Source organism: Aulonocara sp. 'chitande type north' Nkhata Bay, linkage group LG4 (assembly GCF_057382095.1).
Source record: "Aulonocara sp. 'chitande type north' Nkhata Bay isolate Kocher_YH1m ecotype deep benthic linkage group LG4, A_spYH_male_GT1.1, whole genome shotgun sequence".
Taxonomy (NCBI): domain Eukaryota; kingdom Metazoa; phylum Chordata; class Actinopteri; order Cichliformes; family Cichlidae; genus Aulonocara; species Aulonocara sp. 'chitande type north' Nkhata Bay.
This window is the reverse complement of record NC_141347.1, coordinates 21,431,202-21,438,663: the sequence shown is the minus strand read 5'-3', so window position 1 is coordinate 21,438,663 and position 7,462 is coordinate 21,431,202. Positions and strand designations below refer to the sequence as shown.

General features: G+C 35.6%; 1 long non-coding RNA gene across 1 annotated transcript; it reads right to left on the bottom strand.

The window, feature by feature from the left end:
- Positions 1-531: 531 nt before the first annotated feature.
- Positions 532-7,173, bottom strand: LOC147332496 (uncharacterized). Its single transcript, XR_015128815.1, has 4 exons — positions 7,036-7,173; positions 5,278-5,310; positions 1,078-1,237; positions 532-858 (listed from the first exon to the last, which is right to left on the bottom strand). It is a non-coding gene; the product is annotated as an uncharacterized LOC147332496 (long non-coding RNA).
- Positions 7,174-7,462: the final 289 nt, after the last annotated feature.

The window sequence follows — 7,462 nt, the reverse complement described above, 5'->3', positions numbered from 1 at the left end:
GTATAATCTGGGAACTAAATGGACCCCAACTGGGCAAAGTACAAAGAAACCCACCCAGGCCCCACCTTTCAAGTTGTTTTGTGGGTACCATGTGAGTACCACATAGGCTAAAAAGTGGGTTTTAAGTGGGATTGTCCGCGGGTTCCATAATGGCCCCATTTTATAAGCCCATCTCGGTGTTATATAGGTAAAATCTGGGAACTAAATGGACCCCAACTGGGCAAAGTACACTGAAACCCACCTAGGCCCCATTTTTCAAGTTCTTAGTGGGTACAACATGAGGAAAACATGAGCTAAAAAGTTGGAATGGCATTAGCAGTGGGTTCTGTATTTGCATCTTATTTCTAGTTTGAATTGACTAAGTTCTGGCACTGAGTGGGCCCCATGTAGTAAAACAGTCACAAAATCAATTTTTCAGACGGCTAATACGGGTTCTGTGACACAAAGACACCAAATATATTAAAGCTGACCGCAAACAAAATCTAGTTTGTAAATAAAACCATTTCAAAAATCACGAGGGTACACAAAACAACATTTTTCACATTTATTTTGTCCAACAACTGTGATTTTACGTAACTGTATTCCAAAGTGCGTAAACGTTTAAAAACTAGAAATGTCAAACTACAGCAAAATTCCTTAGATATTTGGAACTGTAGCAACATGGGGAAAAAGTCAGATGGAAAACTCAAAAGCTTATCTTGAATCAGCAGGGTTTGTTTTTTTACAGAGCCGTAAGTCTATTTTGTACCCTTGCAGCCCTCGGTCCTCCTCTGTCTTTAGCTCCACTGAACCACTTGGACAGAGCCTTCTCTGCTTCTTGCAAGTTGACTTTTGATGTTAAATAATTCTTCAGTGCCTCTGCAAATGAAGAAGAAGAAAAACGGGCAAGCCAAAGTAAAGTTAATCTTAGCTTACTTCATTTGGTGATGATTTTCAAAGAACAATGTTTATTTCACTTTATTGCCTCAAAAAATATATACAAATTGCATGATAACCAATCTCAGTTACACTTTCAAACACTTTATTAAAAAAGTTTCGTTTTCTAAAGTTCAAATGTCTCAAGTGAAACTAACTTACCATACACAACATTAAAAAGACGCAAATCTCTGAACTTTTTTTCCCCATGTCGGCCAAGCATGTTGTACTCCACAGCCAGCTCAGGTGATATGAGGAATTTCATCATCCTTCTTGTGGCATCGTCTACACTTGTTTCCCCTGTATCTGCTACCATGGCAACCTGAGGGGAACATACAAAAAGGACAGATTAGATACTGGCATCTGGTTAGGATGCCTCCCTGGTGAGGTGTTTTGGGCACGTCCCACCAGGAAGAGACCCAGAACACCCAGGACATGCTGGAGGGACTATGTTTTTCGGCTGGCCTGGGAATGCCTTGGGATTCCCCCGGAAGAGCTGGGCCAAGTGCCTGGAGAGAGCGAAGTCTGGGCCTCTCTACTTAGTACCGGATTGGGTCGAGGGGCAGCAGCCTAAGCTTAAGATAATGGACCGGAATGGAGGATAAATGGACACTTTACATATTACTTAATGTTTACTGTGTGGTGATAAAAAAAAAATGGTAGTAAACACAAGCTAAACTAAAAAAATTAATTGCGCTTCCTTAACCCTTTATCCCCAATAATGTTACGCAGGATAACTGGTAGGTCTGGTAGGTTTTTTCCTCTACTGTATACTATATGAATGTAATCAAGGATTAATAACAGAAAGAAAAAAGAAATTGAAATTTTGCCATTTTTACTAAAGGCAATCAAAATGTACATGAATAAAATATTTAAATTAGTCAATTCAAATTAATAACTCTAAAACACTGAACAAAATTAAGTATTTGACCCTGTGGTTTATTTTCGGACATCTCTTTTCTTCTAAAAGTCCAGGCGTGTTGGGCCCCTGGCAGAGCTCAGGTTTGACGAGACAGGTTTGGAAAAACCTGTCGCTGGCGACTTTTTGGGGGCTAAAGGGTTAAAATAAATAGGAATTGGCCAAAATTTGTATAAACTATGAAATAGCAGAACAAAAGTAAAAAAAAAAATCTTTATCTGTTATCAGAATCAAATATTTGATTAGAATAAAAAATTTAACTTTCTGGAAGATTTCTCGTTACATCTGTCATAAAAGTAACAACATCTCAGAAAAGAAACATGATAGCAACAGAAAAATATGATAGCAGTGTGATGTGATGGTCCCTGGCCAGATTTTTACACATATTATAAGCCCTGTGACACAAAAACCACAGAACTCTGACACGCACAGACTGTTTTCCTTCGTGCTAATGAAGAAAAATGCTGGTCTGGTATGTAAAAGGGAATTTATTCTTCCAGGACCTGAAGCTCCGTAATGCAGCCCTCCAACAGCCAAACCTATCTGTTCTCTGATTGTCTTGATGCATGCTCAATCATCCAGGTAAGTAAATCTCCAAAAGTTGATTCTGTTCATCTGGACGTAGCGCTTGCAGCATTTTCTCCCACTGAAAATGCTACGTCCAGATGAACAGAATCAACTTCTGGAGATGTTCTCTGATTGGATTGTTTAATTGGTGATTGACATGAAATTGACCAATCAGCTGAAAGGAAGAAAAATAGGGTCAAAATTTGGATGTGTAAGTTTAAATCCACACACAGCCAGGAAAGCCGAGCGCAGAGTTGTTTGTAGCACCAATTCAGCCAGAGTGGAGCCAGATGGATTTTCCATCCATCCACACTGTAAAGTCTATAGACCAGCAAGTGATAAATTAACAGTGTTGTTGGTATTTTCTAAAACAGTTGTATGCAATAGGAATTGCTGTTTATAGTCCTCCTGTATATCTGCATGTTCCCTCCCAATTAAAACCTGTGATAATGGAGATTCAAATTCATGTCATACCTATACCAACAGTTATCAAGTATCCAGATCGACCTTTACTGATGTGCTCTGTCAGTGCGCCCCAGGGCAGCTGTGGCTACAATGTAGCTTGCCATCGCCAGTGTGTGATTGTGTGTGTGAATGGGTGAATGACTGAATGTAGTGTGAAGCGCTTTGGGGTCCTTAGGAACTAGAAAAGCGCTATAAAAATGCAGGCCATTTACCATTTAAAGGAAAATTGTTATTTCCATGTATTTTCCTGTTCTGCCTTCAACTTTGAGGACTTCCCCCCACATTTCTAGTTGTGACAGTGCACCTACAACAAAAAAAATCTGCTGTGATTTACATTTGTTGAAAGAGCAATTTTGTAAAATAGTCTATTTTTGTATGCACAGTTTACAAATCTGTCCTGTACAGCATGGACTGATTGCATGCTAAAAAGTTGTTGCTTAAAAATAAAACAATAAATTTTTAATTAATAACATCAGCAGAAAGCCTTGTTATTAATTAGATGTACAATTTCTATAGAATACGAAACAACTCAGTTCATTTTTGATCATATCAATACCAGCATATTACACAACTAGTGATGGGATTTTCGTCTCTTTTTAGAAAGCCGGCTCTTTCGGCTCCCAACCGGCTCTTCAGGTTGTTTTGTTGCTTTAATTAATTTATTATTAACAACAATATAAAATTATGAACCAAAGGAATTACTAATGTAAAAAAAGAAACGTGGTTTTATTTATATATGTTTATATATAAATATATATGGTGGCCCCTAGAGACAAAGCATGTACAAACTCCAAAACCCATTTCTAGCGTCAACTGAACTTCCAAAACAGAGCTATCTAGATCACTTAATTTACACAATTGAAATCATATGTGTATTTTTTGTGTATTTATACACAAGCACTCATATATATTCATAAAAAATTCCAAAAGCTGTTCATTTACCTGTTACTACCACACACCAAATCCGGTCGTTGGTACTTCCTGGCTTGTGTAGCCACTAGGTAACAAAATCTCAACACTGTGCCTAGCATCCTGGAGCACTTCTGTTGTGTTTTGTACGTGCTTTGGAGTTTGTACGTGCTATGGAGTTTTTACGTGTTTTGGGGTTTGTACGTGCTTTGTCTCTAGCAGCCACCGTAAATATACTTTTATTTATTCTCTCCACATAAAATGTAATAAATAAATCATATAATACAAAAAAAACAACTATTTACATTTCAACTTTTAACTATTTAAATTTTCAGCTTTTTCCTTTTAAACAAATTTAAAGTGAAACAACACAAAACACTGCAAACCACAACACAATTAAATATAAATTATAATATGAAAACAAACAGAAGATGCACATTCTCTGTCATATGGGCCTGCATGAATAAACTTTCTGAATCCTTTATCATCCGCAATTGAAAATAGTTGTGGATGATTACTATACCTTTCTAATGTGACGTTGTTGTCCCTGGCTCTCTTTCTCTCTCTCTCCCTCCTGCTCTGTTACTGTGCTACTGCGTGTGTAACAACCGCCCCTCCCCCCTCTTCCCAGCGCAAAGCACAAGGCTCGCGTGCAGAGTGAAGCGGAAAAAAAGTGCGAGAGAGAGGGTGAGAGAGAGAGAAAAAACACGCTTGTGTCGTTCACTTCAAAGAGCCGTTTCGTTTTGACCAACACATCACTAACAACCATGATGAAAAACACTCATCTGCTTCCATCACCATCAGCTGATTAACATTGAGCTGCTGCAGTCAACACCATCAAACTAATTTACTGTTTAATGTTATGTTATTGAATGCTTTTATTTTTAAATCTTTACCAGCGCTTAAAGACTGTAGATGTTCACACCTGGTGTTAGAAAACCGAGCTCACTGCAGTATTTTTTTTTATAACTGGAAATTTAAACTTTTATTGGTTACCGTGTTTATTACCACTTTTATCAGTAATGTACTTCCTATAAAATATGGATTTGATAAGTTACCGGTTTATTGAAATCAGCTAGTGAACACATCGATCACTTTATTGAACTACACGCCTTACACTCTTGTGAGCTCTGGTTACTAACAGCAGGTGTGAATGTTTGGAGTCCAAAACGCAGATAAAGATTAGAATAACAAGGCAATGTAAAATCAGTTTAATGCAGTTGACAGTAGCAGCTCAGATGGAAATCAGCCAATTGTGAGGAGAGCAGAGGACCAAAACTGTCAGAGTTGTGGGTCAAGTGAAGAGAACACTGTTGGCATTATTGTTAGCATAAAAGATGAAAATTAAATAAATGTTAAATTTTAAAATAGATCATTGCCTCCTGTGCCTAAATAAATATATATACTTAATACCAATAAAAAAAAAAGGATGCCCCAAAGACCATCACTTTTCAATAATAATAATAATAATAAGTAATACAAATAATATGAAAGTTACTTACATGTCAAAGATGGTGCTTGTGATCTTGAAGAATCTAAACGTGATAAGGAAATGAAAGAAAGTGCATGAGAAAATACAAACATTTTTGTTTTTTCCCAGGATAATTCAATATAAAAGATTCTCTTACTAATGCACAAAATGAACAGTGTAATTAAAAGTTTGAAAGGCACTGCATGTGTTTATATGATAAACTGACTAATTCAAGCAGCAAACACTAGCAGTGCAAAAATGTATCTAACTAGCTGACAGACTTTAAAGTCACAGGAAGATATATCAAAATGGTGACTTATGCCAGAACAAATGACTTGACAGACATAAATCCTAAATTCCTTTAAGTAAAAAAGGAATTACTTTTTTATAAGTGGTCCCTAGTGGTTTTCAAATTATTACATGGCTTGTTAATTTTTTATTAAATTATTAAGAAGCCAGATGAGTTCAAAACATTTACAAATGACTATAAAGCACTATCCAAACTTCAAATCAAGTGGCAAAATCTCCAAATTAAAAGTACTCGCAAACTATAAAAATTTGATTATACTTAAAAATATGCAAAAACTAATTTAGTGGAATTTTTACCTGCTCAAGAATACATTGAACATGCAATATTTAATTGAAAAGAACAAAATTTGTGTACTTTTAGAAAGGATTATTAAATATTTGGGGATACTAGACATAAAGAGGGTCTCGTACATTTACGGGCATCTAATTTCCTGGATTTAATGGTTTAAAAGTTTAATAGGTCTTTGAAGTTGATAATAAAATTGAGTCCATTATTAGCAAAAAGAATTTAAAAAAAAAAAAGAGCAAAAAAATGCTTAATATATAATAATTGTTTTAAACTTAAGCTTTGTAATTGTAGCAGATTTCATTATGTCTGTAATTTTTTATTTAGCCCCACAGTAGTAAAAGCCATAAATGGGAGTTAGATTTATTACTAGTATTTTACACAGCATTCAGCTATAATAACATGTTCTGCATTTTCCTACTTCACCATCTGATCTGAACAGCTGCACTCTCTTAATTAATTAATGACCTAACATTTCTCAGTAACCAATAACTAGATGGAACAGCACAGTATCTAAGAGAGTGATCAGACAGTGTTTGAGCTAAAGACGCTGTGTGTTTCTTTTGGGGGCTTTTTACACACTGATCCACCACCGTTTTCCCATAGTACAATGCATATCTGGTAACATTACCGTATTCAGATCAGAAAACCGTTTCAGCTGCAGGCATCTACTCCTGTAATTTAAACAATCACCTTGCTACACTGCACATGAATATTACGTAACATGGTATGACTAGCTCATGTTCAGACATTTAAAATACTGTTCAGCCATTTTGTTTACTGGGTAGTGCATAATGGCCGAGTTAGCTGAGCAGGAATCCACTAAAGCCAAAAAAATAATATAAATTTTTTAAATTAATTACAAAAACCTTATAGGAAAACCCAAGAAACAGTTGCAGAAGCACAGAAAAAAACTGCCGTGTACGTTATAGTGTGTAAATTCAAAAACTGTATAGAGAGAATGGTGCAATGAAAACAGAATAAGATAAGATGAACTTTATTGAGTAGAATATAGGCAGTAAGAGTTTTTTAATTAACTTTAAATTATGTTTGCCAAAGACAATGCAGCAAATTAACCCAGTTCTACCTGCTAGCTAAAGATGTTATGCTTCTCCCCCTTATACCGTTTAGGACGACTATAGAAAGTTACTAAAATAACCATTGATGAAAACGTATCAAACTTTAAGTATTTACCTTTGTCATAGTTTTCGATTCTTTGGTATCCTTTTGTCCTCCACGTTCTTAAACACCAGGGAGAGAAAAGGCGCAACAGACGAAAGACCGCGAAGACTAGACGCTAGGCGGTGCAATCTGCTCCTCCCTCTTTTTAAACGAGCCAATAGGAGCTGCTCACATTAAAAACAACTTTATTTAAAAAGTCGTTTTACACCTGATACAAAAATTTTAAAAGTCAAACAATGCACAAGTTTAAAAGAACAATTTTATTTTTAAAAGTTTTTTAAGCATAGGGATGGTTAATATGTTTTAAAAAGTAATATATAATATTTATCAAAAAGTGTCACCCAAATCAACATCATAATAAAAATATAATTAATAAAAATATAATAATGATAAGAAGAAGAATAACAGTTTACCTAAAAGCTCTTCTAACATTAGACTG